The sequence below is a fragment of the Narcine bancroftii genome, chromosome 5 (assembly GCF_036971445.1).
Source record: "Narcine bancroftii isolate sNarBan1 chromosome 5, sNarBan1.hap1, whole genome shotgun sequence".
Classification (NCBI taxonomy): Eukaryota; Metazoa; Chordata; class Chondrichthyes; order Torpediniformes; family Narcinidae; genus Narcine; species Narcine bancroftii.
This window is the reverse complement of record NC_091473.1, coordinates 170348214-170363022: the sequence shown is the minus strand read 5'-3', so window position 1 is coordinate 170363022 and position 14809 is coordinate 170348214. Positions and strand designations below refer to the sequence as shown.

At 37.1% G+C, this 14809-nt stretch overlaps 1 protein-coding gene across 8 annotated transcripts in view; it reads right to left on the bottom strand.

Moving 5' to 3' along the window:
* dcp1a (decapping mRNA 1A) overlaps positions 1–14809 on the bottom strand; it is a 147266-nt gene that overhangs the window by 76910 nt on the left and 55547 nt on the right. The gene's annotated exons all lie outside the window — the stretch shown is intronic.

Sequence of the window (14809 nt, the reverse complement as noted above, 5' to 3'; positions counted from 1 at the left end):
CAAGGACCCAGCCGGGTCTGTCAAGTACAACAGTACATCATCTGCCATTAAATTTATTTTGTGCTCACAATGACCCACTTTGAATCCTTTTATCAATGGATCTTTTCTAACAGTCTTTGCCAACGGTTCAATTGCTAGGACAAACAGTCTTGGTGATATAGGGCATCCCTGCCTACTAGATCTTCTATGGGGAAATGTTGGAGTTTGCCTGTTTGTTATGACTTTTGCCCGTGGGTTGTTATTCAACGTTTTTACCCCATTGGCAAATGCTTGTCCCATTCAGAATTTTTCCAGAACTTTGAAAAGGGCCATTCTAGCCAATCAAAGGCCCTTTCTGCATCCAGTGAGACTACTATACTGGGATCCTGCTTTGTTTGTGTCAAATGAATAATGTTGAACAGTCTATTTAAATTATTGGCGGAGTCTCCCAGATCCACAAAAAGAGAAATTACAACTAGTATTTGATTGTCAAGCATCATTTCAAGGAGTTTCATTGAATTCTGAACTTTTACAAGGTCCAGACTAAACCAGTACTTTAATAGACATTCTACCTATCAAAATAATTCTAGGTGTGTAATGGTGTGTTCAATCTGATGTTTTAAAATCCAAAATTGTTTTGAAAGAACGACCTTTGACAAGAAGAGGTATTCTGTTGATCGTAAACTCAATATATGATCCTTTGGGAATATTGGCACCAGTAGTATTAATAGCCAAGAAAATTCCACAAGAATTGCGTAGAAGAATATTTGGATGGGATGAAACTAAACCAGATTCCATCACACAAGATTAGATGAATTGGATTTAGAGTTTTGAAAGGTTAGAACATTTTCAAGTCACTTTGGAATTGCCAAATTTGCTGAGTAACATCATTTTGCTGATGCAAGCGAAGGTAGTTATGGTACTGTCAGTTATTTAATACTACAAAATAACCAAGAGCGAGTACATTGTGGATTTGTAATGGGAAGGCCAGAGTGGCTCCATTAAAGTCAGTCACCTTAACTCGAATGGAATAGACTGCCGCAACTATGGCAAGTAAAATGGACACTGTATAAAGAGAATTATAGATGGAGTTAGCAGATTGTAGTCTGATAATACATCAGTGCTTAAATACATCAATAACAAAGCCATGAGGTTTCATAGCTTTGTGACTAACAGAATTAATGAGATCAAGGCTTTGCATGCTAATCAATGGAGATATGTTAAAACAGTGGATAATCCAGCTGATATGTCTTCACAAGAATCAAAAGTTCAATCATTTCTGAAAAGAGCCAACATTTGGGTGTTTGGTCCTCAATTTCTTTTGCAATGTCAAGAAGATTGGCCTCAAAATCCAGAAGAGTTAAAAGAATTTTCTATGGAGGATCCAGAAATCCAAAACACTAATGTGAATACTATTCAAATATCCAAAGAGAATGATCCGATTATTCAATTAATTTGCTATTATTCTTCGTGGTTTCGTTTGAAAAGGGCAGTAGCATGAATTCTTAGATTAAAAACATCGTATCAAGAAAGAGAATCTGAGGTCTCAAAAGAGCTATTACCAAACAGTTGATGAATTGGTAAATGCTGAATTGGAGATAAACACCTTTTTCTAACAAAAACAAATTGTAAATGAGATATCAAAATTGAAGAATCTGAATGTTATAAAGGCAAGTCATGTTTATAAGCTAAATCCTATTCTTGCAAATGATGTAGAGAGAGGAGGCAGATTGGAAAAAGCAATAATGCCAGATGTGAAACATCCAATTATATTAGCTAAGGAATTTCATATTCCTGAATTAATCGTTCGACATATACATGAAAAAAAAAGGTCATGGTGGTCGTAATCATGTGTTATTAGAATTACACTGAAATATTGGATACTTGCTGCTTCAACATTGATCAAAAGAATTATATCAAAGTGTGTTAATTGTCGATGTGGAAATGCTAAATCTGAACAAGTGCAAATGGCAGATTTGCCACAAGATGAATGAACCCCCATTTACATAAGTGGAGTTGATTATTTTGGTCCTTTGCAAGTAAAACAAGGAAGAAGTGTTGAAAAATGATACGGAACTATTTTTCCTTGTTTGACTATGAGAGCCATTCATATTGAAGTAGCATCATCGCTTGATACAGAATCTTATCAATGTTCTTCGACATTTTATCACCAGATGTGGTCAAGTAAAGGAATTACATTCAGATAATGGATCTAACTTTACAGGAACTCAACTCGAGTTACAAAAAGCAATTCAAAATTGGAATCAACATCAAATTCATGATGCATTACTTCAAAGGGAAATTATTTGGATATTTAACCCACCCACAGGATCACATCATGGAGGTGTGTGGGAAAGAATGATTAGATCAATCAAGAAAATTATTAATTCCATTTTGAATGATCAAATACTGAATGATGACAATCTTCAGACAGTATTGTGTGAGATTGAAGCTATTTAAAATTAATGAAAATGTGTCGATTCAAGTGACATTGAGGCACTTGCACCAAATCATCTCTTACTTCTTAAATCTAAACCTTTAATGCCTCCTGGTCAATTTCAGAAAGAAGATATTTATGCCTGGTGAAGATGGAGACAAGTGCAGTTCATTGTGGATTTATTTTGGAAAAGAATGGGTTAAAGAATATCTTTCATTATTACAAGAAAGATTAAAATGGTCTAAACACAATTTTGTATGCAGAGACATTGTAATTATCGTGGATGATTCTGCACCAAGAAATTCTTGGTTGCTGGGGAAAATTGTGGATACAGTTCCGGACAAGAAAAGTTTCAATCAGCAGTTACTTTAATCGACCCATTACTAAAATCTGTCTTTTACAATAAGCAGAAAGTTTTGATTTCTAATCTGATACTTAACGTATTTACTTTTGTATCTGTAATAGTAAATATTATAATATCAGTCATTAATGTCTATTGTAATAATTAGGGGCTGGAATGTAAAGGTTAAAACCTTTACAGAGATGCAAGCTCTCGATACTTTTCTTTAAATTTATCTTATTTTATTTCTTTTATATCAGTTTAAAGTTGAATATTATTATCATTATACAGTATGCTTTGTTACTCATAGTTATGAAAATCTCAATGCAAAGTTATGTAAAATGTTCTATCAATGAATTAAAGCTACTTACAGCTGCAACTATGAAGTTTAATTTATTGAATTAATAAGATTATAATTCAGAATATTGATCCTGATGTTTCTGTGAAGATGACATGTTTTGAAATTTAAAAATATTAGAACTTACAAAGTGTCATCTATAGCCAGTGGACTTCATTTATAAATGGGATGCCAAATTGTTATCTGGAAAAGCAGGCAGCCCTAAAACAAATCATCACTATTTGGAATAAAATTAATCAAAATTTAGGGATCAAAGTGGGCTGTCCCCAAAAATAGCCCGACTGCAAATAGATTAATACAATTAACTGTGGGTAACAAATCCTAGACGACTCGCATCACAATGGCATCAGGTGCATTGAGGACTGTTATGAGCAGGGGCAACAAATGTCATTCGAACAATTCAAACACAAATATGACTTATCAAACAATACGTTCCACTGCTACCTCAAGATCTTTTCTGCAGGACAAATGAGGTCCGACCATGGCCCCGCCAGAGTCCAGCGACATAGAGACTATGATTCGAATGGAAAAATGCATGGAAGTTCATTTTGGCAATGTATCTCCTGCTCCAAGTGGAATGACCCAAACTTAGCCTTCACAAATTAAGGCAGAGGTGGGAGTCAGACTTAGGAGTAGTGATTGATTAGTGGTTCAACTCATGTTGAACCAGCATTACTGAAATAATCGACATGTGGTACAGACTGGTGCAATACAATTTTCTGCACCAGCTGGACCTGATGCTGCAAAAATTGAATAGATCTAAACCAGAATGATCACATCAATGTTTCAGATGCGGCATTGAAATAGGATCCTTTGTGCACACAACCTGGACATATACCAAGGCGAGACCCTTCTGGGTGGAACTAGGTCAAGTCCAAGGAAAAATTATAGGCAAAGAATTCCCACAGGACCCCAAGTTGTTCCTGTTTGGAAATATAAATATAATGGACACAAGACTTAGAATGAAGATGTCCAAATTAAAATCATAATGATTGCATTAGCAGTGACCAGGAAGTGCATAGTGGTTACCAGGAAATCTGACTCCTCCCTGAGCATTGCACGATGGAACAAGGAAGTGTAAAGTTGTGTTTTCCTGGAGAAGATCACTTACAACTTAAGGAAAAAAAGATTGATATTTTCAAAAAAGTTGGCAACTATACTTAAATTCCATCGGAATATGGCTATAGATGGACCGTCATGTCTCGTTGCCCTGCCTTCCCAGTCTACTCCTCAATTGCTAGGCGGGTGGGTCTATCTCTTCCTAACTAGGCTAAGTCAAGAAAAGAAAGCAGACTGAGCTCTGACCACCATGCTGTGACAACCCACAAAATCCCAATCTTTGTTTCACACCTTTGTTGTGAGGGTCTTTAGTGTCCTGTGTAATTGTGGTTAGTTAAACGTTAAGTGTTAAATATCGAGGGTGCGGGGGGGGGGGGTGGGGAAGAAAGGGGGGGTGGAAAGAGCTTGAACCCAACAGAGAAATTTGTATAGAACTGACAAAGGTAAACTGTAGTCAAAGCTGATTTTGTTAACATTGACACCTGATAATACAGAAAACTGTTGTTTCAGTTAGAGTTTTAAAATCAAATTATTTTTAAAAAGTATTGGAGAATAACATGTCAGATGCAGAGGGTGGTGGGTATAAAGTGAGGGCCAAAGGCAGAAGCACAAGAAATGGAAGAAATACAGACTCTGACTTAGCAAAGACAGTGAAATGGAATATTGTCCAGCAAGATGATTTAATAATTTTTATCATTGTAAAGGCACTCCTTGGCAGTAACAATCATATCTGAACTTTAAAAAAAATATTTTAAAAGTATTTTAAACTTAAATAAGTCCAATTAAGAGAATATTAAAATAGATCTGGATAAAATGAACAGGAAAATTAGGTCAAGGGATCAATCAGTTGAAATACAAACAGACATTTAAGGGGGTTTTTCAGATTGCACAGACATTCCAGTGAGAAAATAAAATATCAAATTTAAGGAAACAGCATAAAATTGTTCAAAGAGTAGCAGATCAGAAGATTGGATAGAATATTCATAAAATAATAAATAATTAGCAAGGAAAATTTTCAGCACCAGGCAAAGTTAGACCAGGACTATAAAAGCCAGACAAAATAAATTTTTAGAAAGATAAAGTGCAAATTAGTCTGCTATAAAGGAGGTCAGTAATATTAATAAAAGGCATGCAAATAGCATTTGTGTGGCTTGACACAATTCGAACGCCACTGATAAATTTGCTGGTGACACCACGGTTGGCAACAGAAACAAACGGCAATGAGGAAATGGATAAGAGGGAGAAGATCAGCTTCTTGAATGGTGTCACAACTACAACCTTGCATTCAATGTTAACAAAACCAATGTGATTGCAGACTTCAGGAGGAATACAGGCGAACAAACCAGTTCTCATCGAGATGTCAGCAGTGCAGTGGAGTGTCAAGAATTTCAAATTCCTGGGTGTCAACCTCTGAGGATGCACCCTGGAGCCTCCAAGATGATGCAATCGTGAACAAGGCTCATCAGTGGCCAACAATCAGGACAAGAAAACAGAGGGTTGTTAACTCGGCCTGCAACATCATGGACACAAGACCACTCAAGGGGGGGTAATCTTAGGATATCTTGGGGGGGGGGTAATCTTAAGAAAGTAGCCTCTTCCCTCATGGACCCCCCACCACTCAAGGGCATGCTCTCTTCATTCTGCTACCATCAGGGAAAAAGGTACAGAAGCCTGAAAACAAGCTCTTTACAGCACAAAGACAGCTTCTTCCCCTCTGCCATCAGATTTCTGCAAAAGCAATGAACCACAGACACTACCTTACTTTGTCTCTTCTTTTTATTGCACTATTTCTAATTTATTTTTTAAATAAACTTTTTATTTATCGCACTTATGAACCATATCAACAACATGTACAAATGTTTTTCATAAATTTAGTGACATTTTCCCTTTTCTCCCCCCCCACCCCCCGCTAAAACCAATAAATATTAAATATAAAATACAAGAAAACATCTTCACACAAAAGAAAAACAAAAAAGTCGTGTCGTCTACTTTTGCACGTTAAATCTAATCTTGTTTATCTTCTTATCACTTTAGGAGATGGAGGTCCGAAGCCAGCATTTTGTGTCATATTTTATATATGGCTCCCAAATTTGTTCGAACGATGTATATTTGTCTTTTAAATTATATGTAATTTTTTTTCCAATGGAATACACATTCATTTCCATGCACCATTGTTGTATTTTTAGGTTCTCTTCCATTTTCCAGGTTGTCATTATACATTTTTTTTTGCTACTGCTAAGACTATCATAATGAATCTTTTTTGGACTCTATCCAATTTGAGACCTAGTTCTTTACCTCTATATTATTTAAAAGAAAAATTTCTGGATTTTTTGGTTTTTTTTTGAAATTTTACTTGGCTCTTCCCAGAAAGTATTCACTTTTGTGCATGCCCAAATTGCGTGCATTGTTGTTCCAATTTCTTGTTTACAGCGAAGGCATCGATCCGATATTGTTGGGTCCCACTCTTTTAATTTCTGAGGGGTGATATATAGCCTGTGTAACCAATTATATTGTATCATACGTAGTCTTGTGTTTGTGTTCTTCATAGTTCCAGAACATAGCTCTTCCCATGTTTCGTTCTTTATCTTTATGTTTAAGTCTTTTTCCCAGCTCTGCTTAAGTTTGTACATTATTTCATCATTTTCCTTGCATTGCAGTTTAATGTACATGTTTGTTATAAATCTTTTAATTATCATTGTATCTGCAATTATATATTCAAAGCTGCTTCCTTCAGGTAGTCTCAATCTGCTTCCCAATTTGTCCTTTAAATAAGCTTTCAATTGTACCTCGAGTTATTCTGTATTTATCCTTCAATTGTTCAAATGTTAATAAATTATTTCCCAAAAAACAACTTTATATTCTCTTGATTCCTTTTCTCTCCCATTCTCTAAAAAATAGGTTGTCTATTATAAAAGGATTCGTGGATTTTGTGTCAATAGCATTTTTGGTATTTGGTAATTTATCTTTTTTCTTTCTACATGTATCATCTTCCATATTTTAAGTATATGATGCAGTACTGGTGAGTTGCTATATTGCACCAGCTTTTCATCCCATTTATAAAATATATACTCCGGTACCTTTTCTCCTATTTTATCTTGTTCTATCTTAGTCCAATCCGGTTTTTCTCCCATCTGGCAAAAATCTGATAAGTACCTTAATTGCACAGCTCTGTTATAGTTTCTGAAGTTTGGTAATTGTAATCCACCTTGTTTATATCTGTTAATTTGTCCAGCACTTCCCTTGATTTTTTCCCCTTCCATAAGAATTTCCTTATTATTCTCCTTAGTCCTACAAATAATTTCTCTGTCAAGGGAATTGGTAACATTTGAAATAAGTATTGTATCCGTGGGAATATGTTCATTTTAATGCAGTTCACCCTCCCTATCAATGATAGTGGTAATTATTTCCAGTTTTCCAAGTCTTCCTGTATTTTCCTTATTAATGGCTGATAATTTAGTTTGTACAAGTGGTTTATCTATCCTGATACCAAGATATCGTATTGTTTGTGATTGCCATTTAAATGGAGATTCTTTTTTTGAGTTCTGTATAATCCACATTACTCATTGGCATCACTTCGCTTTTGTGTTGACCTTGTACCCAGATATTTCTCCATACGCCTTCATTTTCTCGTTTAGTTCTTTTATTGATCTCTCTGGTTCTGTTAGGTATACTATGATGTGGTCTGCAAATTGACTAATTTTATACTCATTCTCCTTTATTTTTATCCCTTTTATTTTATTTTCCTTTCTTACCAGGCCTGCCAATGGTTTTATTGCCAGGGTAAACAATGAGGGGGACAACGGGCAACCCTGCCTAGTTGATGTGCTCAGTTTGAACTGGCTCAAAACATATCCATTTACCACTACTTTTGCCAACAGCCAGTTATATAATGCCCTGATCCAATTAATATATTTTTCCTGAAGTTTAAATTTCTGTAACACTTTAAATAAGTAGTTCCATTCTACCGTCAAAGGCTTTTTCTACGTCTAACATAACCGCCACCATTGGTCTTTTATTCCCTTGAGCTGCATGAATTAAATTAATAAATTTACATATATTATCTGCTGTTCGTCTTTTCTTGACAAATCCAGTTTGGATTTGTTTTACTAATTTTGGTACACAGTCGGTCAATCTGTTCGCTAATAATTTTGCTATTATCTAATAATCTGCGTTTAGTGAGGATATTGGTTTGTATGATGCTGATGTTAATGGGTCCTTCCCCGTTTTTGGTATTACTGTGATTATTGCTGTCTTGCATGATTCCGGTAAGTTTTGTGTTCCTTCCACCTGCTTCATTAGTTCCAGGAGAGGTGGGATTAATAACTCTTTAAATGTTTTATAAAATTCTATTGGAAATCCATCCTCCCCTGGTGTTTTATTGTTTGGTAGTTTTCTTAATATGTTCTGTACTTCCTCTATTTCAAACGGTTTTATCAGTTTGCTTTGGTTCTCTATTTGCAATTCAATTTTAGCTAAAAACTCGTCTATTTTATCATTGATCTCTATTGGGTTGTATGATTTTTCCTTGTCACCAATACAGTTCTTTTAGTTTGTTCTGTTTTAAGTTGCCAGGCCAATATTTTTCTCCCAATTCATAATACCTTTGTTTTGTTTTCATTATGTTCTTCTCCTCCTTATAGGTTTGTAATATTTCGTATTTTATTTTTTTGTCCGCCAACGCTTTTTCTTTATATCCTCCCTTTTCACTAATTCCTTTTCTGTAATTGCTATCTCCCTTTCCAACTGATCTACTTCCCAGTTGTATTCCTTTTTCATCTTGGTTATATAGCTTATTGTCTGTCCTCTAATGAAGGCTTTCATTGCATCCCATAGTATAAACTTATCTTTTACGGACTCCATGTTGTATGTTTTGATTTGGCGTTCAATATACTTCCTAAATTCCTGTCTTTTGAGTAGCATGGGCTTTCTTTCTTCTTTGGCTTGGCTTCGTGGACGAAGATTTATGGAGGGTTAATGTCCACGTCAGCTGCAACCTCGTTTGTGGCTGACAAGTCCGATGCGGGACAGGCAGACACGGTTGCAGGGGAAAATTGGTTGGTTGGGGTTGGGTTTTTCCTCCTTTGTCTTTTGTCAGTGAGGTGGGCTCTGCGATCTTCTTCAAAGGAGGTTGCTGCCCGCCGAACTGTGAGGCACCAAGATGCATGGTTTGAGGCGATATCAGCCCACTGGCGGTGGTCAATGTGGCAGGCACCAAGAGATTTCTTTAGGCAGTCCTTGTACCTCTTCTTTGGTGCACCTCTGTCACGGTGGCCAGTGGAGAGCTCGCCATATAACACGATATTGGGAAGGCGATGGTCCTCCATTCTGGAGACGTTATTTTAATCTCCATCGAAATGCTCTTGCTGGGATATCCTCTAGTTCTATTGCTAATAGCAGGGGTGAATGATCAGAAAGTAGTCTAGCTTTCTCTTCAGTTTTCCTGACTCTCCCTTGAATTTGGGCCGAGAACTCTTGATTATGTCCTGTGCCTACTCGAGTAGTATGAATATTCCCTCTTTTGGATGTTGCCTCCTCCATATATCAATTAGTTTCATTTCTTGCATCGATTTAAGCATGAATTTGGCTACTTTATTCTTTTTGTTTGTTATCTTTTCAGTTTTATCCAACACTGGATCCAAATTAAGGTTGAAGATCCCCCCTATCAGAATGTTTCCCTGTGGATCTGCTATCTTCAAAAGGTTATCTTGCATAAACTCTTGATCTTCTTCATTAGGCGCGTAAATATTGAGCAAATTCCAAAATTCTGAGTATATCTGATACTATCATTACATACCTTCCCACTGGGTCTGCTACTTTCTCTATCTTGATTGGTACATTTTTATTAACTAGTATGGCTACACCCCTAGCTTTTGAATTATATGATGCTGCCGCTATGAGCCCTACCCAGTCTCTCTTTAATTTACTATGTTCCGCCTCGGTTAGATCCTGTACAAATGCTATATCTATTTTTTCCTTTTTGAGTAGTATTAGTAGCCTCTTCATTTTAATTTGGTTATGTATTCTATTAATGTTTATGGTCATATAGTTCAACATAGCCATCTTATACCTTTGTTTTCACTTTTTCACCTCCTCGGCTCCCCCATCACCTTTCATCCATTATTTAAAAAAAAAGTTTTCCTTATTTTTCTCAATACACAACAACATGCTTAAAACACAAAATATCCCAAAACTCCCCACAACAAATAACACAAAGAATACTTTAACAAAATAACACTGAACCCCCCCCACTTTGTGTTGACTCTCGTCCCTTGCCGGGCAACCACAACTCCCCTTTCCACTTGGTTTGCAATAATAATCGCAAGCATCAACTGATTTTGCAGTGACAGTTTTTTCCCCTCTCCTCAGCCCCCCCAGAGAAACACTATTCATTTTCTATACATATAACAAAGTTTTTTTTCCCCTCCCTTTCCCTTCTCTTTTTCAACTTTAAACCTCTGTATTTACATTGTCCCTCTTTTATATTACTACATATTTTTTATACATTTTCTCGCCAGTCTTTTTTCTTGTTACTCCTCCTCATCTCGTTTCCCGTCCTGCAAACATTCTGTGAATTCTTGGGCTTCCTTTGGATCCGAGAACAGTCTATTCTGCTCCCCAGGGATGAATACTTTAAGTACTGCTGGGTGTCGCAGCACAAAGTTGTAGCCTTTCTTCCACAAAATCATTTTGCCATATTAAACTCCTTCCTCTTCTTTAAAATTTCAAAACTTATGTCCGGGTAAAAAAAAAATATTTTTTGTCCCTGATATTCCAACAGCTGCTTGTTTTCTCTTACTTTATTCTTTGCCCGCTCCAATATGCTCTCTCTTGTTAAGTAGCTTAGAAATTTTATTAAAATGGATCTCAGCTTTTGGTGTGGTTGCAGTTCGGTACCAGTGCTCTGTGTGCTCTTTCTATTTCTACTTGTAGATTTGTTGCTCTCAACACCTTCGGGATCCATATTTTTATAAATTCCTTAATGTCTGACCCTTCTTTGCCTTCTTTCAGGCCCACTATTTTTATATTATTGCGCCTAATGTAGTTTTCCAACATGTCAATTTTCTGGGATAACAAATCTTGTGTCTCCTTGATTTCTGTCTCTTTCTTCCAATTTTCCTCTTAATTCATTTATTTCCATTTCTACAGCTGTTTCTCGTTCTTCCACATTTTCTACTCTTTTCCCTATTTCTGCAATGGCCAACTCTAAACTTTGCATTTGGTCTTCTGCCCTTTCCATTTTCCTTTTACTTGCATTAAATTCAAGTATTAACATTTCTTTTAATGACCTCATAAGGTCTTCAAAAAAATCTTTATCTATAGTCTGTCTATTTCCTTTACCACCTTCTTTCCTGTGTAGACCTTGGTCTTCCTTTTCTTTTTCTATGTCTGTGTCTTCTTCCTCTCTTCTGTGTCTCTTTTTTCCTCACTGGTGTTTTCTCTTCAGCACTTTCTGGTGAGCCATTCCTATCTCGTTGTTGGACCTCCAGCAGGGTCCCCTGCCGCCGACTGCCCCCTTCCTGCTCCGCACGTCGTTGCTCACCCCTCTCCTGTTCCTCCCGACTCTGGGCAACCCCAGCCGAGTGTCCCATTGTCCCTCAGCTGGCTCCAAGAGCCATTTTTGTAGTCTGCCGGTCGGGAGGTCGCTGCTCCTCTGGGCACCTACCAGCTTCCGGTGGGGGTGGGGTGTCGGACGATCCTCTTCACGGTGGCTCCCTGCTCCCGTGTTTAGGTAAGGCAGTCTTCTTTCTTTTTCAGGGATTTTCTTTCTTCTTTCTGTCATTCTGGCTTGCTCTCTTTTCGCCTATCTTGATTGGTACATTTTTATTAACTAGTATGGCTACACCCCTACCTTGCTCTCTCCTGGCTCTTCCTTGTTACTTTATCCTCTTTCTTGTGTTTTGTGTTTGTTTGGTTGTGTTTCTCCCCCGGACTTTTTTCCTTTTCTCTGGAGAAGGGCTGGTTCTACTCGACCAACCATTACTCCATCACGTCACTCCTCCCACTATTTTTAATTTCTTAGGTGGTTTATATAAATGTTTGGACTGTGATGCCGCCACAAAATAATGAATTTCATGGCATGTTCATGACAATAAATTCTTAAATTTAGCCTGTATTACGAACATGGGCAACAACCCCAAAACAGTTGTTAACTGGAGGGGAGAAACTGACGAATAGTATAAATCACCAGGCAAGTGCTCCTAAAAAATGATTGGGGCTGGAGTTAACAAGATCCAACTGACCTCTATAAAGTGGTGGTGAGTGGAGAGGAGTGACAGACAGAGACACAGAGACCTCCCACACCTTAAACATTTTAATGAACAGCACAGTACCAGGTCATTTCAGCACACAAGCCCATACCATTCAATTAACCTAGAATCCCTGATATGTTTCAAACAGCCGGAGGAAACCAGAGCCTCAGGGAAACCTCACACAGACATGGGGAGAATGTATAAACTCTATACAGACAGTGCAGGACTGGAACTTCAGTCTGGATCGTTCATGCTTTAACAGCATAACACTAACTGTGCCACCCTGTCCTACTCTGATTGACCTTTGAGACCACTCTTCTAGTTTCATTTGTAATTTTTCCTATTTTAATCTTCATCTAGATAAAGGGTTCAAATCTAAATCGTTGACTATTTCTAATAATGGATGACGTCTGACCTGCTGAGTTCTTCCATCAGTTCTTTGCTCTTGATTCCAGCATCTGCAGCTTTTGTGTTTTTCTGTTTATCACCATTAATTTTGTTTTGGTCATAATTAACATTATCCAGAAACCAAATGAATCATCCTGCTCCAATAGAATGAAACAAAAATTGGGATTTTCAAATGAAAATATTTATACTGTATGTTTATCTTGCATTCAATTTCCCTAACTTATTGAAAATGGAGCAGATGAAAGCCATCAAGCAACATTAGAAACTGACCATGGTATTAAAATACAAATGTTCAATTACCCAATTCTTAGTTAACATGTAGTACTGAGATAGATTAATTTTTGACTTGAAATATGCATCAATAAATAACTTTCACAATATTAGAATCAAAGAAAGCATGAAGATAGAAGGCCAAAGGAATGCTCATTAAGAAGAGGTCCTTCCAAGCATAGAAGTTATTACCATTCCCATGCTTTGAACATACCTAATCTTTCTTCTATTTCAAGTGCTCATCCAATTTCCTTTTTAAGGTTACAATGGAATATGCAGACAATATCCTCTTAGGCAATGGACTCCTACTTTCCTTGTGAATTTTCCAAAGCCTCCCTAGCTCCAAGAAGCAGTTTACATGAGTGAATACAATACTAGAGTCAAGAATAAAAGACAACTTTCTGAATTTTGAACCTTGTAAAGACCAGAATGTATCTCCATTATCAGCTTCACCTCTGAATACTCATTTTTAAAGAGAGGAGAGATAGAGAGAGAGAGAAAAGAGAGGAGAGAGAGAGAAAAGAGAGGAGAGAGAGAGAAAAGAGAGGAGAGAGAGAGAAAAGAGAGGAGAGAGAGAGAAAAGAGAGGAGAGAGAGAGAAAAGAGAGGAGAGAGAGAGAAAAGAGAGGAGAGAGAGAAAAGAGAGGAGAGAGAGAAAAGAGAGGAGAGAGAGAAAAGAGAGGAGAGAGAAAAGAGAGGAGAGAGACAGAGAAAAGAAAGGAGAGAGAGAGAGACAGAGAAAAGAGAAGAGAGAGAGAGACAGAAAAAAGAGAGAAGAGAGAAGAGAGGAGAGAGAGAAGAGTGGAAAGAAAACAGTTCATGCTCAAGACCTTGTGTCAGAACTCGTTTTTTCATAGATGCTGTTGAGCATTTCCAAATTTTTTTGTTTAATTTCAGAATTGCTGCATTTAGTGGTAGTTAGTGCATTTAACACAACACACATTGATCCAAAGGGCTGAACATACAATTAAGAATAAATTGATTACTGTGTAAACAACAACAAGCAGTGAAAATAGACCGGCGCGGCCATCTTTTTATGGAGACTATCCCACTTAAAACATTTTTTATTTTAACCCTAACCTAATCCTCCCGATTGCAGTAATGAACAACTGCTCAATTTTAAACAAACATCAGTACTACAAACATCAGATTTCAAAGAATAAGCAGTGAACACAAATAAGCCCAGTATTATTCTGTTTAAATGTTACAAAAAGTCCAACAGCAGCCATCTTGGGGCTGGTTACTGGCATCGGCAAGAACTGGATGTTACTGTCTGCCAGGTTCAAAGGGGAAACTACCAACCTGAAGTGCCAGTTGATGAAGCAGACAAAGATGATGTGGTCAAACAATAATCATGGCTTTTATTAGCAGAAACTCATGATACAATAATGAAAGACAATAGGTGCATATACAGTTATATCCAAGGGGAGTGTCCTTAACAGTAGAGATAATGCACAGCCAATGTTAGTACAGACAGACAGGCAGCTTGGCAGACATTCACCACACAACCAAATCAGTTTCTCAAGGCTGCAAAGCAACAGTCTGCCTCAAAGTCCCCCGACCTCAGACAATCTGACTGTCATGAGGCCTCTTTTTCTCCCCCTCAGACCCTTTTAAACAATTCCATTTAATATATTTAGTTTGTATTCCTCTTTCTTGTTATAGAAAATAAAAGAATTAAACCCAACACTTAACTTGTGCTTTCATTCT